General features: G+C 47.6%; 1 protein-coding gene across 1 annotated transcript in view; it reads right to left on the minus strand.

The window, feature by feature from the left end:
* The window catches only part of LOC147009030 (uncharacterized), a 120,706-nt gene that overhangs the window by 56,593 nt on the left and 46,613 nt on the right, over positions 1 to 17,500 (minus strand). The window lies entirely within an intron of this gene.

Here is a 17,500-nt window from a genome sequence, read left to right on the forward strand (position 1 = left end):
CCCGTGACTAGCTCCCGGCGTTAGTCCGAGAGGGTCACGACAGAATTGTCCGTCCGGTGGGCGACGTGCCGCGATTCGAGTTTCGTGGCCGTTCGCACGCCGGCGGGCTTGAATTCGCAACAAAAAATATATATATATATATATATATATATATATATATATATATATATATATATATATATATATATATATATATATATATATATATATATACTGTATATTCATTAAGTCTCCTCCAAGGTTCATACATCTCCATCCATTATTATAAACTAAATCCAGGAACACTGCTCACCTCGACTCATTTGTTCTTCTTTTTTTCCCACCTGTGGAATCAACTTCCACTTCCCCTTCTATCTCATTGTTCCCTTTATGCCTTCCCTCCCTCCATGTGACCCCCTTACTGAAATAAAGGTGGATACTTTGATCCCACCCTGGGAGGACTCCATTCTACATTCTGAAACTCGAATATGAAGATACCAATGAACAACACACACACACACACACACACACACACACACACACACACACACACACACACACACACACACACACACACACACACACACACACACACACACACACACACACACACACACACACACACTGCCTTTTATTATTATAGATAACCTTGGGCAGTTGGGATTACACATTTTAAGGGAATTTAAGAGAATAAGAAAGCGCTTCCAACCAAAAGTAAAACGAGATCGAATCCACTAATTTGAGCAACAAGCAAGAGCAGACCCAGTCTCAGGCGACGTTTCACCAGCTTCACAGCCGGCTTCCTCAGGCCAATAGACTTTTGGTGAAACAACCGGTTTGCTCAGGTCTCTTGGCCGATTGGCATACTTTTGGTCATGTTGTGTAGATATGTATCTCTTCTTCTTCTTCTTCTTCTTCTTTCGGCTGCTCCCGTTAAGGGTCGCCACAGCGGATCATCCGCATGATCCGCATATTGATTTGGCACATGTTTTACGCCGGATGCCCTTCCTGACGCAACCCTGGTCGCCTCTTACGAAACACAGGGATATGGTACACCTATTTTACCCAGGGTATACACCGGCCCAGTACACTGGTACTCACTTCGCCGACCTCGGAAGGATGACAGGCTGAGTCAACCCCCTGGTGTATTAATTCAGTGGCCCAACGGGGCTTGAACTCAGGACCTTTTGGATCCCAAGCCGCTACCCTAACCACTACGCCAACACCAGGCTTTGCATACATACTGTATACATACTGTATATATAGTGCATATATACAGTACATATATATATATATATATATATATATATATATATATATATATATGTGTGTGTATGTATATATGAGGCGATGCGAGGAGGAGTGATGTAAGGGACACATCGGCCATTTTGGAGTTAATGCCATATAGCACTATTTTAACCCTAACCCTATCATCCGAGCCTATCATCATCATATCATAAAAAAATGTCACTTACATCACTCCTCCTCGTGGGGCCTCATAGATCTTGTTGCAGTTCTGCAAAACCAAATGCCTTCAAGGCAATGGCACCCAAAATACAGTGATCCACAGGCAGTTATTTCATTAATCTTCGTGCAGTCAGATCTTCCCCTCATGTCGAGTGGGTTAACGGGACGAGGTGTGTTGCATGGGTCTAACAACTATATCTCTATCTTCAATCCTGATTTCCATTCAACCCTTTCCTTTTATCCATGGTGCAAATCAAGTGAAGTCCACACACCAAGCAGCCTCCTGTAAGAGAATCACCACATGAACAAACTCGCTGCCCAGCACGCGTGGCGCGCCCTTTCATTCAAATCTGCACACCAATTTACAATGGCGTCACTTTGCTCAACCATTGCTCACCAAAAACTCACCACCTCGACCACCAACATCTTCCGCACACGGGAAAAATCATCCTGTGGCTCCTCGCACCTCCGCATCGATACAATTCGCCACCAAACAGATGTGCGCTGCACGGCCAAAGCTACTCGGACTGCGTGGTGCGGGGACAGGCCAAGCAAGGCAAGAGCACCAACCGCATCTCTCCGGGGATGCCCCGAATGGATGCGCAGGACCGACACAACCCTCGTCCAGTCACCAGAACACGGCAGGACAGGTGGCGAGGAACAGGGGTCGTGGGGGGTGGGGGTGCTTCCGGGCCCAGGAGCCTGGTACGGTGGGGCTATGACTGTCGGGCCCAATAAGGAAGCGTGATTCGGGTCGTCACCCCACCCTTCACCCGGGGTTTATAAAAGGCGGATCGTGAAGCCGTCTGCTCTCTGCTCTTTTGTCGCCTGCCTGCTTTACCTTCGTCTTCACCTGCTTGCCTCGCCCCCTCCTTCGTCTCTCTGTTCCACCCTCTCTTCACCGATCCTTGTAATCTGCCTGTCGCTGCATCTACACTCGGGGTTAGTGTGCGACAGACATACTTTTGGGACCAGTGTGAAGCACACGTTTCCACGAACCCTGGCAAAGTGATTAAGCAGGAGATAATGCACCGACTCTAAAGGTGGGATCGCTCAAGCGGAGCATCCCACGGAGCACACTGAGTTGCACGGTCGGCCAACCGTGCCAGGTATTGCGAGGCCGTTAGTCCTCATCTGCTCTCTTTATTTCTGGCTATCTAATCTTCTGTGTGTGTGTGCGTGTGTGTGTGTGTGTGTGTGTGTGTGTGTGTGTGTGTGTGTGTGTGTGTGTGTGTGTGTGTGTGTGTGTGTGTACATGTGATGGCGCCTGTCGTAGCATAAGTTAAGATTGTGGAAGTTCTAACGGGATAAGTCTGCTCTGTGTCAGCTTTTGCAAGTTGCTTACCTTTTCTCACAACACATGAATTCCTTGCTATCCATGCTGTACATAATAATAAACCCCATTCACTGTGCCACATACCTTTCCTCGCTTGATTGTAAATAAATGCTTATGTAGAAATGTTCCCAGCTCGTTTTCGTCTTCCATCATTGGTCCAGTATGGTCCGTATCCTAGCCAAGCCGGGACGTTATCCTCCAACGATCTGTTTTTCTTGCCGGTACATCCTTGGGCAGTTGCGCTCGGCTGCATCTGATCCGGTAAGGTGATCCGGTTTGAACAAGGCGTACAGAGGGCGTGTCCCCCGGGATTAAATCACGTGACCATTAGGTAACCGGTATTCATTAGACGAAGGACCTGAAGTCACGTGGTTGAGTTATTGGCGTTCACAATCAATTATCGACCCCGCGTCAGGGAGTTATCCATGTGCGATGGCCTGCGATTCCGGAGAGTCTGGTGGGAACCCAAGGCAGCTTGCCCCCGACCCTGGGTGCACAGCATTATTTATATATATATATATATATATATATATATATATATATATATATATATATATATATATATATATATACATATATGTACATTGATACGCATATGTAAAATATTATATGGAACATTCCCTTTTATGGTCTGACTCTACAAGAAGACGAAAATCATGAGAGCCATGAAAGTAGGTTGTCGTAGTAGTAGTAGTAGTAGTAGTAGTAGTAGTAGTAGTAGTAGTAGTAGTAGTAGTAGTAGTAGTAGATGATATTGATGCTGACTATTCAGTCTCCTAACAATGATTATATGGTGAATATTGCTTGCTGGGTATAATGAGAGAAGAAATGTCTCAGTGCAAGCAGATATTCGCAGGGCTGTCCCGTGTAGGACTTCCCAGGGGGCCGGCCCTGTGTGGGTTGGCTGGCCATGGATTTGGCAGGTGTGGGATGACCAGGTATGGGTTGGCCTAATATTGGATAGTCTGGTGTGGATTGGTCAGGTATGTGGTGGCTCGGCGTGGGGTAGTCCAGCATGGGGATCGAGTGTGGGACAGCCCGGTGTGGGTTGGCAGAGTGTGATTAGGCATGATATGGGTCGGCCGAATATAGGAAGGCATGGTGTGGGTTGGCCGAATGTAGGTTAACATGGGGTGGGTTGACCGAGTGTGGAAAGTCATGGCATGGGTTGGCCGAGTGTGAGATGGCCTGGTTTAGGTTGGCTCCGTCTGGAAAGCCCAAACAGTTTTATGGGTAATTTTGAGGGCATTACATGGGACCAACATCTCCCGAGTGAAGAGACAGCGATACTTCGGTTGTTCCTGAAAAGAGCTGAAACATTGTTTCAAGATTTGTCAATAATTTCACATCTCTCAGTCTCACGTACCCATTGTACTTCACTTTGTTGTGTCACTTTTTGTGACACGAACCTGAACATCCTGAGTGTGTAACGTCATCTACAGCATGCTACCACTCGTGCGGGTGAACTTAGGGCTTGCAGACACGTCATGAGATGGCTTCTGGAAAGGTCTCCAAGTCAAAACAACAGGTTAAAGAACCAATCGGGGATTACATACATTCCAACTTGCGACCCATGTTTAACACGCACTCACACTCACACGCACGTGCGCACGCACACACCACACACACACACACACACACCGTTTGCACCTGCCGCTGTGGCCAACTCCAAAAGCGATACATCACGGGGAGCGCGCGCCGCACTCTCCTGGTCAGGAGAGGTCAGAGGTGCGAGAGCGGGCCGAGCAGGCGAGCCTCGAGGCCGAGAGTACACATCGCCGCGGGGTCGCGAGAGGCCACGGCAAACGGTCAGTGCACGGCAGTCGCCTTTGTCCCGCCGTTTTGTGCTGCCATGGCGGACAGATCGCACGCGGGGCGATGCCAGGGATCTCCACGCACCCGTGAATGGGTTTTGCGTACCCGACACATAAAAGAGCGCTCGGCGTCGGGCGTCCGGGCGAGGCCGCCAAAGGAAATGTCACGTTAGGCCGGGGCGGGAATGCGATCGGCCATAGGCAGGGCGGCCCCGACTGTCAGATACGACTCGTCCCTTTGTCCGACGCTGATGTCTTCATCAGGCGAAGCGCGGGACTCCATATTATTCATCCCGCCCGGAGTTTTGGAATTTCAAACTTTCCTGGATGGCCGAGCGCTCGGCGTTTTACCACGCTTTACGATCCGAGCACTCGGACATTTGTTTTGATTAAGGCACGTCCGTGAGCTAAGGGCGAGCGAATTCCATCAGTCTCCTTCCCTTCCCACTTCGCCAAACATATTACAATGTTTCATCATAATTGGTAAAGAAAAAAAAAAAGTAGTTTGCATCGGTGGGACGCCGCGCGTCCGTCTCGCGAGCAATATCTTCGAATTAAGGTGGTGATTGATGGAAGGCGGTCTCGTTTGCTGTTCGGCGCTGTGTACCGGTGGACCTGTGAAATACAAGCACTTCATCAAAGGTCTCGTTCATTTACACCCAAAGGGTGCCGAGCCTTCGGCGCATTGGTGGCAATCAGATGTTACCGGCGGCGCTGTATCGCCCCCCCCCCTTTCCTTATTCACTCTGAAAACCCACTTTCCCCACTGTTCCCCCCCCCTGATAAATTGGCCGAATAAACTGCATGATTTCACGCCTTCTGCTTGCCCCGCTGCCTCGGGGTCCAAAGTATCGAGGGGGCATCGCTAATTAGGGGCTGCCAGTGCGAAGCGACCCGCAGGCCATGCCTCGTATCCATTCCCCCGACCCACCATTCTCCTGATCCCCTCATCCCCCCCCCCCCACATACATCCTGCCGCCAATGCTGTTCTCCGTGTCCCCACTCTCACTCATTAACTAACAGCACGTGGCCACAACCGATGCCATCATGGGCATGGAGAGGAAATCAAATGAAGACTGATTGGGAAAGAAAGTTGTTTAAAGGAACATGAGAACACTTCGAGTAAATGAGAGGCCTATAAGTAAAGTGAATATATCGTAACTCCAACTTTACAAAGCACGTGGAACAGTATGGGGGTTTATAATCATAAATCTGATGAGTGTGATCCACATAGTCTCAGGGATGCCGTGAGGAGCTCCACAAGGAAAACCTGATGAGTGTGATCCAGATAGTCTATTGGATGATCCAGATCGTCTAATGGATGATCAAGATAGTCTATTGGATGATCCAGATCGTCTAATGGATGATCAAGATAGTCTATTGGATGATCAAGACAGTCTAATGGATGATCTAGATTCAATTGGATGATGTGAGGAGCTTCGCAAGGAAAACCGGATGAGTGTGATCCAGATAATTGAATGGATGATCCAGATAGTCTAATGGATAATCCAGATAGTCTAATGGATGATCAAGACAGTCTCTTGGATGATCCAGATAGTCTAATGGACGATGTGAGGAGCTCTGCATCGAAAACCCGATGAGTGCGATCCAGATTGTCTAATTGGATGATTGAGATAGATCTGTGGGCGATGCCACCTGGCCACCCGTTTCTGTGGGCGATGCCACCTGGCCACCCGTTCCTGTGAGCGATGCCACCTGGCCACCCGTTTCTGTGGGTGATGCCACCTGTTTCTGTGGGCAATGCCACTAGGCCACCTGTTTCTGTGAGCGATGCCACCTGGCCACCCGTTTCTGTGGGTGATGCCACCTGTTTCTGTGGGCGATGCCACCTGGCCACCCGTTTTTGCAGGCAATGCCAGCTGTTTCTGTGGGCGGTGCCACCTGACCATCCATTTCTGTGCATGGTGCCACCTGACCACCTGTTTTTGTGTGTGATGCCACCTGGCCACCCACTTCTGTAGGCAATGCCACCTGGCCACCCGCTTCTGTAGGCAATGCCACCTGGCCACCCGCTTCTGTAGGCAATGCCACCTGGCCACCCGTTTCTGTGGGTGGTGCCACCCGGACACCTATTTCTGTGGGTGATGTCAATGCCCATCGATCCCTTCCCTTCTTCAGGTGTATGGTCGTGCCAAGAATTTGGAATTTTGTCGGCATTCCGGAACTCGGTAGGAAACTCCTTTTGAAAGGCACAGTGGGATCTTTATTCACAAGTGAGTACGAGCAGTCGAAGACATATCTTCTCTGAGGAAGAAGACGAAGAAGAAGAAGAAGTAGAAGAAGAAGAAGAATGCAAGAACCAAGACGGTGTTTACCTCCACAACCGAGTTGTGTTTTCACCCATGTCTGTCTGTGTTTGTTACTTGCGAAAATCAAAGATTTTTTAAGTATATTGATTGGTCTTATGCGTTACTCTGTCTGTTATGTTGATCGCCTCCGTTTGTTTGTTTGTGTTTGTTTGTGTTTGTTTGTTTGTCTGTCTGTCCACTCGCCTCCAGCCCAAACCACTCACTCGACCATTCTGAAATTTTCAGAGATTAATGTCACCAACCCTGCGACGGTCCCGCATCGAAGTTTTGGAAAATTCGGTCGACCAGAAAGGTCTACATAGGCCAATAGGCCAATTTGAGCCAAGTTTTCTAAAATCCTCAAATTTCATCCGATTGACTTGAAATTTGAACAGGATTTGCAGATCAAGTCAGTGAATTCAACCACCTATTACTTTTGAGGTTATCTTAGGTCAAAAGGTCAACCCAAAATGGGCCAAATTTTAAAATCTATATATTAGTAAAACTCTCATCTTGTAAACCGTACAAGATAGCGCAAAAATTTTCGGCCCACTTTACTTACCATTCTCCTGCGGTGTGCAGTATCAAGTTTCGTTCAAATCGAGCAACAACAAAAAAAAATATTAAAAAATCAATTCCCGATTCAGTCAAGTACTCTTCGGGAGAATTTGATCAATGCAATCAACCTCAGTGGTATAGTTCGCTGGAGATATCTTTTTTTCTTTTTGTTTTCTTGACATCGATTTTTTTTTTCATCAACCGCTGTCACAACGGGAACCTGTCACGGGTTCACGGTTAGGTCATCTAGTTGTTTCGAAAATTGTCAATTTTCATCCGATTGACTTGAATTTTGAAGACTATTTGCATTTCAGGTCACCAAATTCAACCATCTATTAATTTTGAGGTAAACATAGGCCAAAGGGTCAAAATAGATGAAAAGGTCAACATAGCCCAAATTTCTAAAATCCTCAATTTTCTTCCGATTGACTTGAAATTTGAAGAGCATTTTCATGTCAGGTCGCTGAATTCAACCACCAATTTTTGAGGTCAAATTTGTTTTATCAATTTCAAAAGTATTGTGTTGTGCATGACATCGTTCTTGTTAGTTGCTTGCAAAATCTAAGATTTTTCAAGTATATTGGTCAGTCGATTTTGTTATTCTGTTTGTTTGTCAATTTCCGACAAGTCACAATTCTAAACCGAATGCCATGAAAAAAGTTGTAGAGGTAGTCTCAAATGAGAAGCCTATTGATTTTGAGGTCATCGGTCATCCTGAGGTAAAATATCTAAAGTTGACATTTTTCATCCGATTGACTTGAACGTTGAACAGGATTTGCATATTGCATCACTGAATTGGATAACCAACTATTTTTGAGATCAAAAGGTCAAAGGTCAACAAGGTCAAACGTCTAACAATTTTTATCTGAGAAAAATCGTCAATTTTCATCCAATTGACTTGAAAATTAAACAGCAATTGCAAAGTGCATTACTGAATTTGAAAGCCAACTATTTTTGACATCAAAAGGTCAAAGGTAAACTCAAGGTAAAACTTCTAAAATCAGCAATTTCAATTTGAAAAATAATCAATTTTCACCCGATTGACCTGAGCTTTGATTTAGACTAAGTTTTAATCGAATCATGAAATGGACAATTTCATGTATCCAAGGCAACCTTTGGAGAGGCGGGTGGATTCTGGAGAATCGTGTGCTGCACGACCGCTTTTTCTTGTTACTTGCAAAATCAAAGATTTTTTTAAGGATATTGGTCAGTCGATGTTACTCTGTCTGTCTGTTTATTTGTCGCCTACAGGTCACAATTTTAAACCGATCTTCACGAAACTTCAGCACATGGTGGAGTTTGTCATAAGGAAGAAGACGATTGTTTTTCAGGTCAAAAGGTCAACATAGGCCCATGGTCAACATCTTTGGTGAGATTTCTAAAATCCTCAATTTTCATCCGGTTAACTTGAAATTTGAAGAAGATTTATATTTCCTGTTAATGAATAAAACGAGCCAATTATTTTTGACGTCAACATCGCCCAAAAGGTCAACATAGGCCCAAGGTCAATAACCAAGGTGGTATTTCTAAAATGCTCAATTTTCATCTGATTGACTTGAAATTTGAAGAAGATATATATTTTGAGTCACTGAATTTAACCACCAATTATTTTGGAGGTCCACATCGGCCAAAAGGTCAACATAGGCCGAATTTCTCAAATTGTCAATTTTCCTCCGATTCACTTGAAATTTGAAGAGGAGTTACATCTTTGGTTATTGACTTCAACCACCAATTCTTTTTGAGGTCAAACTTGTGTTGTGGATTTTGCAAGTATCATGCTCGGCACGACGTCTTCTTCTTGTTTGTTTGTCTGTCAGCAGGATATTTCAAAAGGTTAAAAACGGATGCGGCCTCAATTTTCAAACTTGTCAAAACTTGATATGAATCAATATAAAATAAACGTATGAATCAATTCAATTTTGGTTCAGGTCCGAATCCGGATCCGGGAAACATTGAGTTACAGTGTTCAGCCTGGCTGAGGAAAGTATGCGCTCCGCCGAGTGCCATTAGAGTTGATGGTTGTGGATCGCAGAGGAGTCAGAGCTCTGATGTATATTGCAAGCCGATTGCATTTAGCTTTATCATATATCAAATGAGGTGTGTGTGTGTGTGTGTGTGTGTGTGTGTGTGTGTGTGTGTGTGTGTGTGTGTGTGTGTGTGTGTGTGTGTGTGTGTGTGTGTGTGTGTGTGTGTGTATGTATGTGTGTGTGTGTTTTGCATATTTATCTGCTGAATATCCAACCCGGTAGTCGAACGTGAACAGATCTTGTTTGGTGGATAAGTGCTTCACATCCCGAAAGACACAAACCAGAAATCAAGACGACATGCAAACCGCGCACGTGCAGGTGCAGCACATTACGTCACACTGCATGAACATGCCGGACGGGCTGTATACAGCTCACGATGGTCTGCACACAAGATGAGCCTGAGACTTGAGTGGGCCGCCATTCGGAGCCTCGGGCACGTCCCGCCGCCTCATCCCGGTCCATTCAGACGTCGATCCCAGGCCCGCCCGCCGCGCCGTATCGAAATGAAAGGGATTTGTCAAACGACGCGTGCAGCTCAGGCAGCACAGGATTCCTCACATGCCAACCCGATTACCGCACACAATAATTCGACATTAGGTCATTATGAAAGCGATTGCCTTAAGTAGTGAGCGCTTTATCTCTGTCCGCGCCGGTTATTAATGCAATCCGCGAAATGCGCAACCGAGGCTTGCTCAGCGCAATCACAGCATCGAGGTCGTACAGCACGCCAGCGGGGAAATGGACATTATTACGGGAGAAAAATTCCCACAAGTCAAATGAGTTCAACAACGGACCGTCATTTGAACCCAAATGTAAGGATGCACAATCGTGCGCGCCTCCACGGCAATGGCATATCAATTCGATCCCATCATGAGGCACAGTCCCACACTGCGTGACAAAGGTATGTGCGAAGTAATCGAAAGTTGATAACTGCACCTGAACATACAAAACCAACCAACCATGGATGGATAATGCATTCCCTTTAATGGTGCTTTGAACGAGTTTGTTGGTTTAAATGTGGAATATCAAAGTGCCCTTTACACTGCAGCTACACCTTTTACGTCACACAAACGGTGGGGGAGGAGGCGGGTGAGTGGAGATGAACGGGCGTGGTTAATGCGGCTTTTACGCAAGGCATAAAGATGTATATATATATATATATATATATATATATATATATATATATATATATATATATATATATATATATATTGTTGTGGTTACCAAATTCGCAAACCACCATTCAGGCCCCTTAGGTGAGGTATCTCGGTAAGTACATGTGTAGTTAGGCCCAAACCCGTTGTCTAGTGGGAATACATGTCATTTATGTGTGCTGCGACTCTTCAGGATAGCCGTTTTTCTTTTGCTATCTTTATTTTGGACCAACCGCCATGATTACCACCACAATCACAACATCAACCACCAACCACAACGCCGCTTCACCACAACCGCCACGACCTTCACGTCACACCTCGCAACCGTAGCATCGCCACCGTTCTTGCCCCGCTGTGGGTACCGGTGTTGGACTCGTGCAGGGCGCGCGTCGAACAGCGTGTACAAAATCACGGATTTTGTGCTTCAAAAACGGATCAAAAACGACACACGCCCACTTTTTGCCGTCCAATCGGTGAGCGAGGGGCGATTTGGCCCCGCCTCCAGGACGATCGATATATGCAAATTTGTGGATCAAAAAGCCTTCACGCCCACTTTTTCTCGGGCCAAAGGGGAGCGAGGTGAAAGGTCAAAGGGAGGGGGTCAAAGGCGAAGCTACGGGGGGATAAAAGGACCGTGTTCGTCAATCAGAGAGAGTCAGAAGAGTCCAGAGGGGAGAGTCAGGAGAGTGGAGAGTCCAGAGGCGGAGAGTAGGAGAGTCGGAAGCAGAGGGTCAAGACTTCGCGGGCGGTGGAGCTACTCGTCGTGTGCGTTGGAGTCGGAACGGAGGGGACGAGCTGTGGGAAGGCGGCGACACCAGACGAGGGGGTGCTCGCGTCGTGCAGGGAGCTGCACCCGAGGGAGGCCGACAGCGCGACCTGGCCGAGGTGGAGACGCACACCAGGGATAATAAAGATCCTCTATACCCCGAGCATCAGCAACCCCCTCCTGTTTTCCCCCGCGCTGAGATAGTGCGACCAAGGGGGCCCCTTTCCCACCCCCTACCAGACACTGCCCGCAAGGCCCGCGGGGTTGGGGCGCCATCGCCGCTCCGCGTCTCATCACCAGACGGGTAGGCGCGACCCGGTCTCGGCCTCAGGCCCGCCTCATTCTTGAGGGTATTCTTTTCCTTGGTTTTGGGTATGTGTTGTCGGCGCCGTCTGTGAAGTAGAATTGTATAAGTGTTGCCGTGTGCTCGGTAGTCGGTATTAGCTCTGCATTGTGTTTTCACTTTTACATTTGCTTGTTGTGTAAATTGCATTGTGTCTTTTCTGTGTGCATTTGGTGGAATTGTATATGTGTGCTTCCCGTGTGCCGCGAATAAATGTGCTTTTGTGTTGAACTGTTTCCCGCTTCGCTTCGTCATTTCTCCCATTGAATCCTCATCTTGCTTCACGTAAAGGGTTGGTAGTGGGCTGAATACGCCCGATAATTAATCGAACCGTCGAGGTCGACGATAACACCGCTCGGTTATTCTGATAGTACGGAACGGGTCGCTTAAGTGGCCCGTGTCCGAAGTCGACCTGCGGCGAGGTGCGATCGCCCGGTCTACCCTCCGCGTGGGTACTTAGGTAGGTCGAATTTGGCGAGCAACCCTATCCCACGCGGGGGCTGATTGGCTCGATCGCGGTGAGACCGAAAGGTCCACCCGTGACTGGTTCCCGGCGTTAGTCCGAGAGGGTCACGACTGGATTGTCCGTCCGGTGGGCGACGTGCCGCGATTCGAGTTACGTGGCCGTCAGCACGCCGGCGGGCGCGAATCCGCAACAATATATATATATATATATATATATATATATATATATATATATATATATATATATATATATATATATATATATATATATATATATTGTTGCGGGCCGGGGATCGGGTGAGAAGATCACTAGGTGGGGGAAGCTATCTCGGTTCACATCAGACTCCCCGGAATTGTAGGCCGTCGCACACAGATAATTCCGTGACACGGTGGGTCGCTTAACCGACCGTGGACACCAATAACTCAACCGCGTGACCTAGGGTCCTCCCGTCTATGGGTTAATTGGGTTACCTAATTAATCACGTGGTTTAATTACTGGGGAACACGCCCTCGGTACGCCTTGTCTGAACCGGATCACTCTACCGGAACGGATCACTTTACTGGATCGGATGCAGCCGAGCGACACTGCCAAGGATGTACCGGCTAAAAGGAACGGATCATTGGGAATAAAGTCCCGGCTAAACTAGGATTCAGACCATGCTGGATCAATGAAAGAAACCACAAAGACGAGCTAAGAACATTCCTAATGATAATTTATTAACAGTGGGCGAGGAAAGGTATGTAGTACGATAAATATTTATTGGGGTGTGTTGTGCAAAGATGGGGGAGAGAGATGTGGTGCAGCAAATAAACAGGCAACTTACAAAAGGGGACACAGAGCAGACTTAACGCGAAATTAATAACAATAATAATGATAACGATCTTCTGCAGTCTTACTTAAGCAGACAGACACCAGTACACAAACACACGCACACACACAGACACAGAAAACCTGATGAAGAGAAAGTTTTGAACCAGCAAGGGAAAGGAGTTGAGGCTTTGATCTTGGAACCTTTGTGCTTGATAGCATGTCACGCCACCAATACGTTTCGGGGGGGGGGGGGTGGGGGGATGTTCTGTGGTGCGGTACCCGACAGTGGGCGCATCGTCTCTCGCTTCAGCCACACGTGTGGAGACTATAGTCAGAAAGGAGGAGCTTGAGTCGAGAAGGGGCAGAGTCCAGAGTGTGAGGATTGAGTGGCAGGTGGGACCAGGTGGGTGGGTGGGGTCAACGTCGTGTGGGCGCAGATGAGGAGGCAGAGTCCAGACAGCAGGAAGCGGGTCGTGGCGGTGTCGACGAGGCGAGAGCGGGAGAGAGGCGGAGAAAGAGGAAGAGCAAGAGAAAGGTGGAGGGACTGCTCCAACCTTTATAGGGCCTGCCGCGCGGGGGTAGGGGCCATGCCGAATCGAAATGTCATCACCTGAATCGGGCACTCCGATTAGCCCTGACCCCTCACGTGGCCCGCCAACTTTGGCCGGAAACCGCCTCACTTAGTTTCCGGCAAGGCCATCCCAGACAGCGGGAATATTCTGCTCCGACCCCACGAGATGACATGAATCGCCCACACCGAAATTGGCACACGAATCGTCCTGCAAACTCCCCCGGGCCGTGCCCGGGCGACCGGTCGAGGGTCCCGCATGCCTGCTCTGGAGTTCGACCAGCGTCAATCAACGCGCTCGCTCCACGCGCGCCAACGTGGCCCGCACTGTACATTCCACGGCTCGATCGCAGCGTCGCTGGCCGTCGAGACGAAAAGACGTTCACCATCCGTGGAGAATCCGCTGCTGCCAGCGAGGGCCAAAGGTACATAATTATGGATAAATCCGTGCACGTTTCGTGAGCGGCGTACGTGTCTGCTTTCGAGCACATTCCATACAATGCACGTGGTTCAGCCATTACGCACGTGGCCAGCGCTCGCGTTCACATGACTGCACTAGCGTGTGCGCGGGGAGAACAATATGTGTCGGATATTGAGGTTGAAAAGGAACAAGCTGCTTCTACTCCGCACACTTGTATCCCGCCCAACATGGCGTGGAGTCATCGTTATCGGCCTCCGTATGCATTTTGTGCTGGCTGTGTTTCCTGTGTTGTGAAAAACACCATTCATGCAGCCTCTGAAGAGGTATTCATTCGCATGCCTTTTTAATGCAACCGGCAATCTTCCCCAGATCATTGGAAGCTCGAGTCGACAATCCCGCACTGCTAAGCGCCGCACTATATGACTCGCCGCACAAGCCGGGTCCAGGGCTTGCCCGGGAACAAGGATCTCTGTGCAGCACTTCCCTCACAGCGGCGCCGCACGCGCTGGCCTCCATGAGGCCCCACCTTACAGCGAAGGTGCACATGGCTGATTTACCTCAGGAATAATCAGACGAAAAGAAGAGTAGGGACGAAATGAAGGAGAAAATGATTCAAGCAACCCCAGCTCTTGGATCATCGCAACGCACTCCAGTACAGTCAAAATGTCGGATGACCTCCCATAAATTGCAACAAAAGCAAACTCAACAGATTTTGATTCCTGGATATGTCCTCAGTGACAGAAAAAAAGTCCGAAGGGATCCTCCGGGGGGGAAAGTCCTGAAATCATGGAAATCCAATATGGCCACCACCCGGCTTTGGGGAAAATGAGAAAATTGTAAAGATTGATATTTTAATATGTAAATATATATTTTTTCTGCAATCTAATTGTTTCTAGTTATGGTCAGTATATTGATATACAAGAATAATTATAAAAAAGTGAAATGTATTGAGGGTAAAATAAAAAATTATAGCTTTTTTGTTCAAAAATGTCAATTTTTTGTCCCGAAAAAAAAAAAATTTACCTGATACTGATTTTGGCTCCTGGACCAAAAAAAAATAAGAAATGTTGAAGACACAAGATGAAATCAAGTCTATGGCAATACAAGATAATTATGTAAATCATTGAAACATGACAAAATTCACAATTCCACTCGGGGCAATCAAATCTGCCTGATGAAGGTTTCGAAATGAAAATTCGCATTAAACTCAGAAACTACATCCATTATAAACTTACTATACAGTATACATGTTGAGAAAAATCAAGCGTATTAAAGTTAGAACTCGACAATGTCGTCATCATCCTCATCATTGTCACATGGAGTGTTTGTGCAGCCAGAGCCCCTGCAGTTTCCACAAGCTGGAGTGCACTCAATGTTGTGCTTCTTGCATGTGCATCTCATGGTGCTACATTCAGCCTGGCAGTTGCACCTAATGACACGTAACATCTTTTCAGGGGCTGGAGCTATTGATGTCTGAAGTGGCACAAAACCCTCGTCACACTTCCGCCAACCCCAGTCTGTCGGAAGAATTCATCTGCACATCCCTTCCATTCTTGGACTTGCAGATACACGCGCAGGCTGTGATACTTTGCTGCTTCTCATGTTGGTGGTAACGTCTGTGGTTGCACGTGAGAGGAGCTCCAAGCCACCTTGTCCCAGTACCGCTGATACCGACCGGAGGGTGTCCAGGGTGTCAGTTGACTTTCCGTTGAAGATTATCACCAATGTTTTTTCTCCTGCATCTGCCACATCACATACGGAAGCTGGATATGTATCAAAACCCTTGGCCTGCTCACGGAATGTGTTGTTTGCTTTGAACTTTTTGAGGGAAGCTTCCTTTCCAATCCCATGAAGACGAGATGTTGTGTCGCACCCAAGAACTGCATGTAGAAACAGTGTGTGCTTGCATATGTCTGAACCAATCATTTTCTTTGGAGCCTTGATGTTCCAGATGCGAGGCTTCTTCGTGTTCTTCTTTGGCTCGGGACAAAAGAAGAGGTCATGGGATTCTAAGCTTGCATGGTAGCATAGGAGGACGAGGAGGTCTGTGTCATCACCAACTAACACAGTGTTGGTGACAGCAGCAGACTGCACGGCCTTCAGTACAATCAGGAGATCAGCATCCCCTGAGGCATGGTGTGTCTCACAGTTCTTCTTCTGCAGATCTTCACTCAACATAAAAATGAATCACTGTTTATTCTGCCTATTGGCAAGAAACGGTTCCTTCTTCATTGTGAGATGCATGTCAGCTGTAAATATCACAGTAGTGCCAGCATTCCCTTTAGACCGTCTCTGGTGTGTCATGTCCTTCGTGTTGGTACTCTCATTACCATCAAACACGACTATGGCATCTCCGTACTTCTTCGTTACATAATCAGTGTACTGGTGGCATATGTCATTGTATGTAGATCCACGAGACCATGGAATGCGTTGAACAAGTGCCCCGCCATCCAAAACGTACTGTTGTCCATCATTGGGGATATCGGCTGGGACATCGGATCCAAGAAGATCCCAGATGGCATCAGCAAAGACTGCCTTGTGTGCTTCTCGGAGCTGAAGAGAGGAATCGAAGAGGGCTGGTGGATAGCTGCACAGTTCATATTTGAAGGCCGACTCCAGTTCTTCTGCTGTCTGTGCAACAGTGATCAGTCTCTGGAAGAGGAGTTGTGGGTCAACCTGGACTTCCTCTCCATCAATCTTGACAGATGACTTCATGCCGAGGGTGACAACTTGGTCTTTCCTCTTAAATGTGTACTCGGCAGGTGTTTTCCCATCCATCGATTTCAATATTTTGGCTCCTACAGCATGTGCTGTATCGACGTTGACGGTGGGGTGTGCATGAACTCCAGTAGCAATGTTCGCAGATGTGATTCACGACTGAACGGATTCCGTTCCTGTAAATACTGAAGAGCTGATAGTGTGTCCTTCCAGTCACGAGATTGTCTTGCCTTGGTCATGTCCTTCTTCTGCTCTCCAGTGTTGTAGTTCACACCTGTGAGCTCCTGCAATGCCTGGTTTATTTCTGCACAGGCAGGCATTGATAGTAGCCGTACCAGCCGTTGTTGCTCTGTCATTCCTCGCCCTCGTGTGAGCCCCCCGCTGGTCTTCAAACTTCTCATCAGAACTTGTTCGATGATCAGGTCAGATGAAAGACCTGCCCACAGGCGATCACTTTGTGGAACCACATGGAACCCCTCATCAAAACGTTGTTGGACATTGGGATGTTGAGTTTTGAGGTTGGACATCTGCTGCAGATACACACTCGCACACTTGGCATACAGGTTGTGGCCCGAGGCTGCCAGGTAAGGCAGCATTTCCTGGATGGCCTGTAGATGTAGTGCCCAGTTGCCAGTGCGCTCTGCCTGGATGTATTTGCGTTGAATGTCTAGCATGTCCATATACTGAACCCAGAGTGCTGAAGTTCTAGAAGATATCTTTGCAGACTCGGCATGCTTCTGAAGGTGGTCTTTGATTTGTTTCAA

Source organism: Eptatretus burgeri, chromosome 18 (genome assembly GCF_056783735.1).
Source record: "Eptatretus burgeri isolate ZD-2024b chromosome 18, Ebu_testis_v1, whole genome shotgun sequence".
Classification (NCBI taxonomy): domain Eukaryota; kingdom Metazoa; phylum Chordata; class Myxini; order Myxiniformes; family Myxinidae; genus Eptatretus; species Eptatretus burgeri.